We start from the raw sequence: 14,784 nt of genomic DNA on the forward strand, positions 1-14,784 counted from the left end.
GGGATGAATACATGCAGGACAAGAGGGATGCAGGCAGAGAACAGCGGGGAAGACAGGACGGCAGGGCAGCCCGACGGCGGCAGGGACGAGGACGGGGCGTGCCCTGGCTGAAGCCTCAGCTCTGCCCTGCCCTGAGTGACTCCGCGGCCGCCCATTCGCAGCGCGGAGCACCGTGATGTGCGGACGGGCGACCCAATGGGGCCGGGCTGGCGGGGCCGGGGCGCGCCGAGCGCGGGCAGCGGGCGGGGCTGGCGTGGCGGGACTGCTCGGAACGGTGCGGACGGTGAGTGCTCCCGGGGTTCCTTCAGCGCGGCTCCAACTCGGGGAAAGTTGCAGGCGCTCGCCCCGCCGCTGGACGTGCGCCAGAGCATCCCGGGCGCGGCGGCGGCGGCGGCGGCGGCGGCGGCGGCGGCGGCGGCGGCGGCAGCGGGGGAGGCGCCGACCAGCCCCGGCGGCTCCGCGGGGCCCGGCCCGGCCCTCGCTGCCACCCGGCTCCGCTGCCGACCAGGCGTGTCTCCGGGGGATGCTGGGGCAGTGGGGCGGCGGGGCGGGCGCAGAGCCCGGCGCGCGTGGGTGCCCGGCAGGACGCGGGGGACTTGTCCGTCGGGCGCGCTCCTGCCGCCGCTCCTAGCTCCCCGCGGCGATGAAAAGGCACTTCTCCGATTCATCCCCCTGGAAAACTTCACCCCCGGGCTGAGCCGGGGCGGGCCTGGCGCAGGGGATGCGCTGCGCGCGGCCGCCGCCGGGGCTCGGCGCTGGGATGGAGCCCCGGCGGCGGCAGACTTGGGGCTTTGTGCGAGTTGGTAGAAGCAGAACCCGGCCGAGGGGCGGGGAAGTGCTTCTTCCCGCTGTGGGTTCCCGCAGAGCGGCACTGAAAAGGGGTTCGGTTTGCATTTCACTTTTATCTTTTGTGCAGGATAGTATTCCCAAGGCAGAGAGTGTGAGGAAATGGGAGCGACTTCTCATCTAATTGAAGCGGGGTGAAATGAAGTGAAGTCGTGTGACAGCTGTGTGGGTTTATTTTTATACATCTCTAATTTGGACCGGGAGAGGAAGTGTCACCCTACTCTCCTTAACAATGGCTTCTTGTTGGGAGCCTGGGAAGGGAAAGAGAAGAGCAGGCAATTTTTCAGGATTTAAACCTTCAGACTTTTCCTTTGCTGGGGCACCCCGATGCTGGCTGGAAGTATTCTAATGGATAACATCAAGTCCCAGTGCTCACAGAGGTAACAACTCTGCAGGCATGACTGTGCTCCAGTTGTAAGTTTTTATCTAAGTAGAAATAGTGGTGAAATATGTGGATGGGAACTGACCTCCAGTTAATGGTTTCTTGGGACAGGCTGCATGTGCCTGCTCTGTAAGAGCATCTGTACCTTCAAGCAGGGCATCACTTGGACTTACTGATTTCTTTTCAGGAGAGCTGCTGGTATAGATCTGAACAAATGCCATTGAATCAGCCTTTGAGGTTGTTATTGCTGTTACACAATTTCAGTGGAATGTGAGAGCTGGGTTTCCTGGTTTTGATAAATCTGTAGAAGCGACTATAAAAGATAATAGGTATCTCAAGTAAATTGCTTTTGCATGAGAACTTGGAGCCATTGTTCAACCAGTAACACTTGTGACTTCTCCAGTGAGGCTGGTAACCTGAGAAGCAAAACTCCTTAATGCTGGGAGACTTGCTCAGAGTAACTTTAAAGACAACAGCTGGAACCTGGATATAAAGAGGGAATAGTAACCGAGATCAGTATGTGCTAGTGCTGTGCATAGTGATGTATAGAAATTCAAGCTGTTTCGAAAAGAAACCCTGTGCAAAGGGGAGCTGCTGGTGGTTTGCAAGTGGAGAGCAGTGATTCAGGGGGATTACTGGACACGAGGCAAGTCCCCTGGGTGCAATATTCTGCAGCTGATTTTTGTCCTGGGGGTGTTTGATGGCCTTATGTGGGGTGTATGCATGCAGAGACTTTAAATTCCAGATCTCTTTGTTTGCATCTAAATAACTCTTAAAAAAAAGTAAGAAAATAATTTGTTAAGGGAAACCTTTTCCAAACACTGCTGTTATCACACCCTGTTTATCTTGCCAATAGTTTAACAATTTGAGGATGTTGTTTGGTTGTAACCAAGCTCCTCTGAAGGAATTTTTTGCTTGTGAAAGATGAATTGCTCATTCTTTGTCTGAGTTAAGAGATGTGATTATTAAACTCAGTCATTCAGTGCTAGATATAAAGAATTGTGTTTAATCAGGGTCTTTGTTCTCTTATGAATTTTAATCTGATGAAGTTTCCCCTTCCATAAAATATGCAAACATCTCCCTAGATTAAGAATGCCCCAAACTCCAGAAACCTATTTACCATTTTTGGCTAGATGAGCTTTACAGCGGACAGGGCTCTGGGGACTGATGACTTCGTTAGATATTTGGATAAATGCAAAGGAAGCCCTTCCCCTGGGGCTTCCTTACTGACTTCTCTGCTCCGGGTTTCAGGTGTTGTGAGATTCAGCTGGTGAGTGAAGGAATTGCAGCCTTGTTAAATGAATTTGTCCTTAATCCACTCATGCGGGGTCTTCTAGTAACTCTTTCCTGTGTTAACTTGGCTTTCTAGTGCAGTGACTTAAATGGCTTTAGAGGAGCGGAAATACAGCAGTTCTGACTTGAGGGAAGCAAAGGAGAGTGCTTGCTGCTCAGTGATTGATTGGAAGGGATGTTACGGACAGTTAATTCACTAGTTGTGCTTAAGCAGCTGCTGGTGATCAGAGTGATCTGTGTGCCTTGTGAACGGCTTTATCTGCACTTTTTGTGTAGTTAAACTGCAAGTGCTCCACTTGGAGCTTCAGTATAGTAGTTGCATTTATGACAACGTACAACATAGTGCATGGGAGAAGGTAAATACTTCTCTTTTACATGATTGGCAGTAAGTTTAGGGAGGGTGTGCCCCTGATAGATACTGTAATGCACTTCCTTATCTAAGTAGATGATGTGATCAGTGGCTCATTTCACACCTGAAATTGTCTTGCTGCTGATATTTTAGGAGGTAATTTATTTGGTGATGTGTCCCAGCACACAGATAATGTTCTTGGTGATCCATTTTACACAGCATTAAATAATAGGTGGCAAAACACAAAGGGGCTGTGTTTTCAGCAGAGCCAAAGAGCAGTAAGTTCTGCTTTATATCAGTATGAGCTATTTCTTGTTTGTGGTTGGGATTTGTTTTTTAAGTTACAATATTTTGCATCTCTTTGCTTCATAAAATGCTGACAGATGTGGATTGGAATTCTCTGGGGACATTTGTCCCTCTTTAGAAACAGGCCTGTTAGCTTGATTTTCTTGCATGTGAATTGCCTGTGGCAGAGGAGGTGATGGAAAAGCAGCATCAAGCCTGCTTGCATTATTCCAGCACAGATTTTGTACAGATCCATCACTGCTACAAAGCACAGTCCCGGCTCTCTAATAGTGTTCACAAGGGCAGCTCTCGACCTGCCATGTTCGGAGGCAGTTTAACCCTGTGCAGGTGTATGGTGGTGATTCCGATCACAAAGAGAGTGGAAAGCAAAGGTGGGGAAGGAAGGACGGAGATGGCAGCTGCTACAGTGTTGCTGTGCAGTTTGCAGAGGGTTGGACAGGTGAAATTGATGCAGCTGCTACTTGGTTTTTATCTGTGTACCACCAAGTAGCACTAAGCAGCAAAAGAAACATCGTTTAAGTTGATGTTTTGTTCAGGCTTTGAATATTACTCTGCCTCCAGATATATTAGAGCAGTAATTCAGCATAAAAAAAGCAGATTCTCATCTCTCCAGGCCAGATGTTTAAACATGTGACTGACAAGCTATCAACCTGCCTGGTGCAATAACAGATATTAATTGTTAGCTTTCTTTTAAGTTTCTTGTCAAATTTGGAATAGCCACAACATGAGATGTTAATATTTATCAACCAGTTACTGGCCTTTGCATGCTCAGCACTTTTTGAAGTAAGTACTAGTGTGCATTTAGTAATCTGTGTATCTTTTTGGACATTGACCTCATGAAAGTTATTAGAGTTGCTAATTATATCGAAAAAGCCAAATGTGAATCCAGAAACTCCTGCCAGCAGATGTGTGAAAGGTGGATACTGAATTTTAAAAGTTTACCAAATAGCCTTAATGCATATGCAAAGCAAAACATTCCTGAATATCTTTTCTTTTCAAGCATGTTGCAAAACTGAGACCAACTCTTTTAAAGAGGGTGATGCAAAGTTGAATTAAACCAGTATTTGTTGGGTTACTGTAACAAATGTCACAACATCACCTATCCCTGGTCCCGAAGCCCCTTGATAGGCATCTGTTGACATCTTTGCACATACATTCCTGTTGGGAATTGGATTATTGCACAAGTAGCAGTGGTTGTGTTTGTGGTGGGTAAAGTCTTAGCAGAGCTCTGCCTGCAGCACTGCTGGTAGGGGAGGACTTGAAAGGATCATTTGTCTTCTGACCATCCGAGAGAGTTGCTCAGACTCTTATCCAGAATCAGCTGTCCCTGCTTGCACCATTAAAGCCCTTTTCCACCCCAGAGGTACCTGCTGTCTTGCTGCTGGTGAATAAGTAGGTGGGAAGTATGAAAACTGAAAGCAGTTGGGTGATGGTCCAACATCTGGGCCCTGGGTGCTGTGACTGGGAGAAATCATGCTCAGTGGGCATCCTGGAGGTCCTCTGAGCAGCAGCAGCTCAGCTGACAGTGACTGGGCTGCTGTAATCCCTTTCAGCCATGTGACTGCTGGTCATGAATGAACTACTGTTGTGTCCCCTGCTCTGTACACAGGGGTTTGGGTGTTCCTATGGGTGTACTGTCTCTCTTGGATTTAGTAAATTAAAAACATATATCTCCAGTGTGGTCTGTGCAGGGAGTAGGTATGAGGCGGGTGATGTGTAGACACCGCAGCATTAGTTCAGCTTCAGTCTCAGCAGCTGCCCACTTTGTGCTCTTCAATGCTGAAGTTGTAGGTGATGGGTCAAGCCTGTCCTGTCCTTGCTAGTGTTTCCTGCCCTGGATGTCTTTCCTGTTTCTAGGTCAAGTTTCTCTGAAGTGGAGACTTGAATAACGCCTTTCCATGTGTTGTGAGATTCACTTGGAGCACTGCAGAATGGTCTGTGAAAAGTCTTCTGGTTTGTGCAGATACTTCCCAAGTGAAGGATTTCACTCAGATTTCCTCTACTTTACCTGGGGGGCATTGTCACATTGTGCCATCAGCATGGAGGCAGGGGATCCTGGCTGTCAGAAGTCCTCCTTCCTCATCTCACTGTGCTGCAACCCCCAGCCCACCCCATCTCCACTGGCAAATGGCACTGGCACACCTGGGATGGGTGTGCTGTGACGTTGGGGACATGCTGCCTGGGGAGGGTGATGGAGGCCCACTCTTTTAACTGTTGACTGAAGACATGATTTGATTACAGCCGAAAGATGGGACTTGTGTGTTTGTGGCTGCAGAGCTCAATGTGGGCAGCAGGCACTGCATTTGAGATTTCAGGTATATGATGTGTTCCTGGGTCATCTGCCAGCCATGTAAAGAGCAGCCTGTACCAGCTGAGCAAGCAAATGTGGTGAATTGATGGAGCTGAAGACAGAAGTCCCCACCTAATAGGTGGAGAGCGGGGTGGGAGGAGAACACATGCACATCTGCACTCTGCTAGTGCCACCACTAGTGTTTGATCTGGAGGTGGTGGCATTGGAGGTGATAGAGCTCTTCCCTGCAGTGGGCACATCTGACATCAGTGCTGACCCACAGCTGCCCTGTCAGCAGGACTGTTTGCTTGGCTCTTCTACCCTCTCCCAGCAGTTCTGTTCCCATCAGGGGTGTGGACCTCCCTGGGCAGGGTGCTGAGCTGTGGTGGCCGGCCAGTCCACTCAGTTATTGTGGCATCCACTGGTCTTCTGGGAATCTATATGTTGGCTTTGTTTTGGTAATAGATTAAAAATACCAAGAATGATAAGCAAGTCTTGTCTGGCCTGCTTGGAAGAATTATATCATGTGTGCTCCTCTAACAGCTAGGGTTCCTGTCTGGGTTTGTGGGTTCATGCCTGGGCTACTTAAAAGCTAGTTTTGCCGTGGGTTTGTGAGTGGCATGGTGATGAAAAGGGAGCTTCTGTGCCCCCAGGAGAGTTTCTATCAGCAGAAATAGAGCTATCCACAGTCATTCTTTGCCTTTTGTTTGTTTTGCCAGCTGATTCCTGTTAGTTTATCTCTACCTTTCAGCAGCTGAGCCATGAGGGTGACCACTGCCCATGAAATGCAGTATCTTTGGCAGGTGGGCTGCTTGCTTTAGGTCCCCTTCTTTGTGTTCCCCTGTGCTGACTGGTCTGCACTCTCCAACACCCTGTGCTGCTGGGCAATGTGCACATTCCTGGGGGCAGATTGACGACTCCTGCAACATCCTGGCTGTCCCCATGGGCTACGGTGGTCTGTCCACTACTAACATTTGAGAATTAGTATGGAAGTAATAAAATAATTATTGATTTGACATGCATCTGAGGATGTGGGGAGCAGGATAATTGTCTGAAATGGGAAGCTCTGGTTAGGACTGCTGCTGATTGCTCATGTCAATCCATATGGGCCATATGCTTCTAAGCAGTCTCCTTGTCTCATTTCCTTCTCTGAAATGCTTACAGCTGTTTTTCCTGCCTCTTCAGTAGGTTTTTTGTTCCTGTAGAAGGAGTGACAGCTCACAGATGCTGCTGGGAGTCCCAACTGAATAGCTGGGAAGACAGACTATTACTGTGATCTTCAAGAGAAGATAAAGTGTAGTGTCTCTGCAGGAGGCCTAATTACTGATGTTTTAAGTAAGCTTTTTTGGTTTTTTTTCTGTTTAAAGCTGACTATAGACTTTACTGTCTCATTCACAGTTTCCTTATCACATAGTGCCCTTAGTGGAGGAAGTGAGAGAGCAGGTCGTTGATGAGGTCACTTGTGTTGAACAAGGAAGGACAAAGTGAAGTTGTCGATAGTCATGTGTTAAGGTGTTCAGCATCCAGTTTTGCTGCTATGCTTATAATGTTTGGGTTAAATTTCATAGTGTTGCTTAATGTTGGCTTTTTTTTCTAAAGAAGTCTGTGACCAAAGTGATAGCAGTGCTTGAGGTTCATCACTGCTGGTCCTCCGCTTATCCCAATGTACCATCTCTTCATCTTGCCCTTTCTGCATTCTGCCAAGAGAAGTAATTGCAGACTTCTGTAGTTGGGTTAATGATCCAGCCCTGGCCAGGTGAAGAAGGATCTCTAGAGATGCTGATGCCTATGCAAGTGTTTCACAGTTTATGGATGAGTGGTAAAGGGATACCTGAAGACAGTGAGAAAAGCTATCTGTACCTGCTTTTAGACAAATGACCTGTGCACTGCAAGGAACATGGGGCTAATGTGGGAAAGTAAATGGCTGTGTTGAGTTGGCTTGAATGCCAAGTTAAGACAGGGTTTGTAACAAATAAAACCTGGTGGTATGTTACGTCTGAGGTCTGTGGGATCTTGGGTTTGTTTAGGTGCTGAGAGTACAAAAAATCTCTGCTTTAAGTGGATTGGTTGCCTGTTGACCATAAGCCCTAAATAAACAAAACTTCCCTTCTTTTCCAGTCCTCTACTTTGCCTTTTTTTGCAGTCCCAACTGCACAAAAGAGTGAGCTGTCCCAACAGATTTTGTACTGGTGTCTGAAATAGGAAACCTTGTATGGGATCCTGGTGGTATGTCCATGGCTGGTGACTGTTTTCCTGCCTCATTCTCCCAAGGGTCTCACTGCTGTGCAAGGACCCACGGATTGGCTTTTCCTCTTGTAAAGATATACTGGGGCTGTACTCTCCTCAGCCCATGTTATAAATTATAAACTCTGTGGGAAATGGAAAATAGAGTAATTCTCATTTGTGTTCTTTTAGATCCCTGTTCTTTAGACCAAAATACACATGATAAGTCTGGCCCTTCCCTCTATTCACTTTTCATAGCCTCCTTTGTTTTTAATTTATATATCTTTTTATTCCTCCCATCCCCAAAATAGAATAGACATCAGCCTGCAAGCAAAGATTGCCAGGCATTGGTCTTGTGGATTATAGTGGCTTTTTGGCCTGGTTGGAGACTGAGCCCCACCCTACATAGGCTTGGATTAAAAATAGTCTTCCTTTTAATCAGGCTGAAAACTGTACACAACACATCTGTGTCTTGGTTTCTGGGGTATTGGCAGCCACAGGAAGCCCTTCAGCTATAAAATACCTCAGAAAATCTGTTTGCTGCTAATTAATCCAAAAGTGCTAAGGTGACCACTGTTGGAAAGCTGTAGACCCAGATGTCTGACTGCCAGCTGTGTAGTTGTCATAGATGTTGATCAAAGTTTTAGCTGTGCTTCTTGAAGGACCTGAAAAAATTGAAAACTCTAGTACACAGCCTATGCATTAGGCTGCCACTGTAAGAATGTCTAAGCTCAGGTGCTGCAGGAACATCCAGTGGCCAGGAGACTGCTCCTGCCCCACAGCCTCCAGCTCAGTCCTGTCTGTCCAGGACTGAACTACACACTCCTCCCTCTTCATATAAAACAGAAAAAAAAACATTGAGGGCAAGAGGCTGACTGGTATCTGGTGTGGCGATTTCATTCCCCCACTTCCTATTGGAAAAGCCAAGCCTCAAACCCAGCCTTCTCAGGCAAGTCTGAGTGGTTTGCCATGAGATAGCAGAGGGAAGATCTGAGTGTCTCCTTGCCCTGGGCATCTGTTCTCTGCCTTATGAACGTCAAGTGTTGACTTCTTTTGTTGTTTCATTTGTTTTCCACTGTCCTTGGCCATGCTTGGTGAGGCAGCAAGTCATTTTACAGGATGGTAGGAAGCGCTGCTGGCAGGCTCCGGCCCACTCTGTGGGGAAAGGCAGGATGCGGCTGACCTAGGATCTGGAAACAGGTGGTGCTGCCTGGTAATTCCTTCAGCTTAGCCACAGCCTTTTTGGTTGTTTAGGGCAGGGGTGGGAGTAAATGAGCAGGGGAGTGTGATGGGAGGAGGGCAGAAAGACTGCCCAGTGCCTGTTCCATGGCTGTTTATGAATAGCATGCTCTGTGGGCCTGGTTTACGTGACCTTGGTGATCAAAGGTCTTTCTGTAATGAGAGAAAATGCTGCCTTCTCTTCAGTTTTTGTAGACTCTTCCTTGGCCTGTTCTGTTTCTGGTAATTCTATTCTATTCTAGAATAGAAAAAACATCAAAATGTTGTATTGTCTCATAAAACTTTTGTAAACAGTCATGAAACTGTCTGTAGAAGGACACTAGAAGGATTTTATTTCCCCCAAAGCCTAGGGATGAGCTTTCAGCCTCTGTCTAACTCAGTTGCATGTTTTTTACTTTGAGAGTCAAGGGGCTATTTATTCATATCTCGAATTCTTGAAGTGGAAAAACTGACTCCTACAGTTATGTCTTTACTACAGACTTTTTTTTTTTTTTTTTTTTTTTTTTGGCTAGAGGAAACTGATTTTTTTTCTTGAAAAAAATGCTAGCCAGGCTGTTTTTAAAAATTGTATAAATACAGGAACTTACACAAAGCAAAGTGAGCTGCTGCCCACTGCAGGGTCAGGTCAAGACAAGGAAAAACCTGCAAAACACCAACTTGGCGAAAAGCATGAAGAAGAAAATCTGATAATCTGGTAGATGAGACAGGCTGAGTAACATCAGAAATGCTGCTGGCTTGTGTCAGTGTTTCCCATACAAGGTGCAGAATGGGGCTGTGGCTCAGAGATATGCTGTAGGTAATCCTGCCCCTGGCCTATGCCCTGTTAGTGCAGCTTCTGCTGTAGTTGTGTGTGCTAGAACTGCTTCTTCTGCCTTGTGTCCAAATGATGGGGAGACTGTCTTGCAAGGGGATTGCAGAGTTCTGGGGACACCCTCTTAGATTGCTACTGAAGTGGTTGTCTCATTGAGGTGGTGGGAAAGGAAGCTTTAGAAAAATCCCCTTCGTTTTCTCTTGTTTTTTTTCCTGAAGGTCAACATATGAAAAGTATTTCTATACTAGAAAGCAAATAGGAAGGTGTGTGATTCTGCATTATATCTATGTGGTTTATTTTCTGCCAATATATTAGTGATTAAATTAGAGGCTCTCCAGAGCTGAATGCACAAGATGTTTGAAATTCAGGTTGAAGACCTTGGATAACAAAAGCTTGCATCCTGTTTGGGTTAGATGGAAGGTGATGTGCAGTGGGTTGTTCCTGAAACAAGTTTGCACAGTCACCTGTGTGCCATTTCTGTGTTCTTCCTTGCCTGTTGTGTTATCTGAAAACTATAGCTGAAGTCCTTTTTTCCTATGTGCGCATTCCCTCAAAGTACCTTTTTTTGATCAGATTTGGGGTTTTTTTAATGTTTGTACTGATCTTTGCCTCAGTGATGTTGCTGGTGCATGTGGTACTGTCCCAGCCCTGGAGGTAGGAGCCCACGTACCAGGACTTCTGCTCCATGGATTCTGCTCAAAATAACAAGGGAAGGGGGGTTGCTGATCTGCCTCTTCCACTCTCTCTTGTGTACTGCAAGGTAGAAGTGTCTTGCTCTACTTTCACAAACAGTAGGACTGAACTTGTTGCCTTTGACTCTGCTCTGCTGGGAAGGTCAGTAACTGGATGAGGTCCCATGGGTTTTCAGAGTCTCTGTCTCTGTTTTTGGGGAAGATCTTGGTGCAGCCCCTCTCGGCAGATGAAACTGCTGGGCAAGGACCTAAGTTCTCAGTTTGTCTGGTGCAGTGCTAACCAAGTGGAAACTTGAATTCAAGCTACCTATCCCTGTAATTGGCACTCATATTTTGTGAAGCAGTGCTTCAGCTGGGTCTGAAAGATCATGAATTCCGGTCCTTGTTTATGCTGCCATTGCAATGTTGTGCTCCCTTCGGCTAATCTGCCAGGAAAGGTCTGTGGAGTGTTGTTTGGGTGTGGAACAGGGCTGTGGTTTTGAGATTCCAGGATGCTTAGTCTTGTCCCAGGGACAGGCTTGAATGCTCTCCTGCCTTGGAGCCTCTGCAGCAAGATGTTAGTGAGCAGGCTGATATTCCAGCCCATCTCTGTTTTCCTTGGGCTAAACCAGTGTGTGCCTTCTGCTATAACTGTTGAGCAACTGCAGTGCTGTGGTAGTATATACACATATATATTCTGCTATAAATCCTGTAATTAAACATTTCCTTGACCCAGCATAGAACAAGGTGCTTGTCTCCATCTGGTCACAGAAATAAAGGAAGTGAGTTCCAAAACAATATTGCAATTAAGCTGTTTTTTCCTGAATTTTGCACAAAATGTTTTGTCTCCAAGAATGGATTGTGAGGACTTTATTTTAGGGAATACACAGGGTGTTGTGGGTGTATATAAAGTTACCATGTTGTGATTGGTATTGGGCAGGCTTTCAGGGAGAAAGTTGGCCCTTGCTTTTAAGAACTGTTTCTGAGCTAGCAACAATTTAAAGGTCCGTAGAGAACAAATGGAAATACATTTACAAAAGTATTCATGTTTCTCAGTGCTCCTGGTAATAATAACCAAGTTTCTGAATCCTCACTTAGATAGAATTCACCTTTCCATAAGGAGAGAGGGGAAACCGGGCCTACTGAAAACATTTTGAATAAGCAGCCTTAATGTCTGACCTAAACTTTAGCCTGTTCCTTTCTGCACTGTTTGGCTGAGGTTGGGACTAAGCTTTCTTTGGGGACATGGATAGGAGGTTCCTGTGCAGTCCTGGTCCTGCCCTTCTTTTGCCCACCCCTTTGTAATGTTCTCTTTGATCTAATTTCCAGCTGGGCTCTTGCCACTGTATTATATAAACCAAATGCTCTAGCAAAGGCAGCATAGTCAGACTTCTTGTTGAAAACTTGAAAAACTGACATTGCTTCTGCCCGGCTAAGAAGCTCCCAGAAGTCACTGTAGCTGTGCTGGATGGATGGTTAATGGCAGTACCCAGCCTACATTAGTTAGAGCCCTCACTAATGGCAACAACTTTTATTCCTCCCTCCCCTTCCCCCCCCTTCTCTAAGTAGTATATACACTTTTTATGGGTTATATAGGATTGTTTTAGTTGGTCCTGTTGCTCCCTGTGTTCTGAAGATCTGTATAAAAAGAGTTGTGAAAGTCATGAAATGGAGTGAGATTCTGCCCTGTACAGTCCTTGAAACCTGCTGTTACGCAAGAGCCTTTACAACCAGTACCAGTCAATGATTCACTTTAGCAATTAAAGTTCTGTGCATTGGTTTGATATCAACTTGGCACATAGCAAGGCATTGCACTTTCTTTAGTGCATTGCCCTTTCATGTGTAACACACATAACTGATACTCTTGCTCAGCATTTGAACCTCTTTGGTGTAATCCATGTTGAACCTTGTGGTGTCCTTGCTCCCAGCTATTGATCTACCTCTTCTGCCTGAGCTCCAAAGTTGCTTCATGCCTTCTATCAAATACCATGCCTTGTTTGTCTTTATGTAGGATCTGTAGATGTTTGGGTTTTAGTTTTGTTTTGTTAATTTCTAGGATGAGGGTTTCTTTAATACTAATTCATAAAGCATTAAACTCAACAGCAACAACAGACTAGAGACTATATGAAATCTGTCAAAGACTGGCTTCACAGCACAGAGATCAGTCTGCTACTAGTAGCTGTTTTTTATGGTCTGGAAAATGTGAGATGACTTACTAATGAGCATTGTAATGAGCTGTGTGGTGAAGATGGTGCTCAAGGGACCTAAAGGCTATGGGCAACAACTTACAGTGTATGTGTGAGTGGTAATCCAGCTCAACCCCACCTTTCTACATATTTGAAAAGAGTGCAGTAGTTGTGGGAGTCCCTGGAATTACCCTGTCCAGCAGGTCCATCCGGTCTCCCAACAGGAGACTTTCTGTTGGGGACTGAGATAAAAAGAGCAGTTGGAGGAAAGCCCACAAGCTTCCCTTGCACGAGCTAAATACCAGAAAAAGCTTCAATGTCCCTTGAGATGAGATTTTGGACTAGTTCAACACAGATGAATTTGTAGGCCCCCTTGCACAATATGATGAACCATGTGCCTCTGGCAGGATGTCCAGATGAGATACCAGCCTCTTCCTGGAGATTCTTGCTGGCTGGGCTGGGTGTGTGTGCTGCTGCCCAGGCTGGTCAGTACCTGAAACCTTTCTGATAGTGGGAGCTCACCTGCAGGTGTAGATGGGTTGTGTGGGACTGAGGAGCCACCCAGTGGCAATCTTCCCACAGCCTCCCACCTGGCCAGGAGTGGGTGGAGCAAACTGGTCTGCACAGTGGTCAACAGTTGGCCAAATGTCCATTTGGTGGCCGGAGCAGGCTGTGACTGCAGAGGTGTAATCTCTTCTTGCGTATAGGTGGAAGGTATTAAGCAGTTCCCGACCTCTGGTTCTGCATAATTGCCAGTCTTGCTACAGTCCACAGATCTATTTTTCAAACCACATCTTTTTTACTGTTGTAATCTTATTTTGAAGATTACCCCAATTTTATTAGTAATCTAGTAGGGTGCTTCTGTAGGCAAGTCCCTGGTGGTGTTTGGCATTAGAGAGCTCTTGTTTTCAGTTGACTAAAAAAAAGTTGAAATGAGGTGCAGTGCTTGGCTTTGGTGGCAGTATTTATGTTTTAGTATTTAGAAAGTGAATCTTCCCAGGGGAGAAATCTGGCTCAAGTAGCTGAAAACTTTACACAGGTGTTGCTGCTGCTCAGGCTGCAGAGTATTTATCACTGACAGAAAGTTAAAAGGCTTATGACAGACTTGTATGAAAATACGAACCTCTTCTGAACAAATCTGTACTCCTGTAATTTGCATTGTGCAACCGTTTGCATTAAGATTGGGTCTTTTTTGGTGCTTCTTAAAACTTTTGTGTATGTCAAAAGATCTTAGTTCAAAGAACTACATTCCTATTAAATGGCAGCTTTTCCATATTAATACATTCCATGAGGATGCAGTCCACGTGAATGCTGTATACTTCTCAATTGTAGATGTGTCTAAACAGAGTGTTGCCAGAAAATGGATCAGAACGGTTTCCTTGTTCAGAAATATTGTGTGAACAGTCACTTGTGTTCTGCAATAGTGCAGTTCTAGTGTAAAATGCTATTGCCTTGAGTAGGGACTGAAGGTGGATAGTCATCTAGAGCATGTTCTCCAAAAGAGCAGAGGATTGCCTAAGTCATGTCAAGGACAGACTTGGGTAATAGACAGAGCTGGCAGTAGAAATGAAAGACGAAAAAGTGTGTTTGTGCCTCCCAAGACCCTCCTACCAGACCTCCTGCCACTCTTTCTCCAGCGGCCTGGTCTGTGGGGTGGCTGAGCTGGTTCTAACTGGGGCGCTGTGCTAACAGTGGGCACTCTGCACTGCTTCATCTTCCTTGTGCTTGTGTCCATTTGACCTCTCAGCCAGCCAGGATGGTGGGGGACTGAAATGCTGAGGAGAAGGAAAGGGACAGGATGGCCTTTGGATATCAGCCCTACCTGGGTGCAGTTTTACTGTGTCAGGTCAGTTCTTCTTCCCATGTTTCAGTAACAGTCATTAGCCTTCATCTGATGCTGTCGTAATCACCCAAAGTGTTTTCTTTGGGGTGTGATTGTTGCAAAGTGCACTTCGTGGTTGGTTAGGTGAAGCTGCAAAACTGGCTTAAAAATATTCTCTATTCCAAGTTCCTTCCAATGGCTTCTCCTTTGGCTCAGAGGTGTAGCAGAAAGGATGGGAAAGTGCCTCAGGACTGGTGGTGCCCTGCTCAGGCCTGCAGGACTGGCCAGAGCAAATCCCAAAGGCACTGCAGACCCCTGAAGTGTTTTCAGTGCTGGCTTCTGCCCTGGGAAGTGCAGCTCATCCGG

General features: G+C 46.2%; 1 protein-coding gene across 3 annotated transcripts in view; it reads left to right on the forward strand.

Moving 5' to 3' along the window:
- Positions 1 to 200: 200 nt before the first annotated feature.
- Positions 201 to 14,784, forward strand: part of PLS3 (plastin 3) — a 50,336-nt gene continuing 35,752 nt past the window's right edge. Inside the window, exon 1 of one of the 3 annotated variants that reach the window (XM_048318558.1) lies at positions 201 to 283. The gene's annotated coding sequence lies outside the window, so the exon portion shown is untranslated. Of the gene's footprint in view, positions 284 to 1,089; positions 1,227 to 6,695; positions 6,802 to 14,784 lie in introns of those variants that run through there. The other 2 variants (XM_048318562.1, XM_048318561.1) reach the window with 2 other exon arrangements.

This window comes from Corvus hawaiiensis, chromosome 14 (genome assembly GCF_020740725.1).
Source record: "Corvus hawaiiensis isolate bCorHaw1 chromosome 14, bCorHaw1.pri.cur, whole genome shotgun sequence".
NCBI classification, from domain to species: domain Eukaryota; kingdom Metazoa; phylum Chordata; class Aves; order Passeriformes; family Corvidae; genus Corvus; species Corvus hawaiiensis.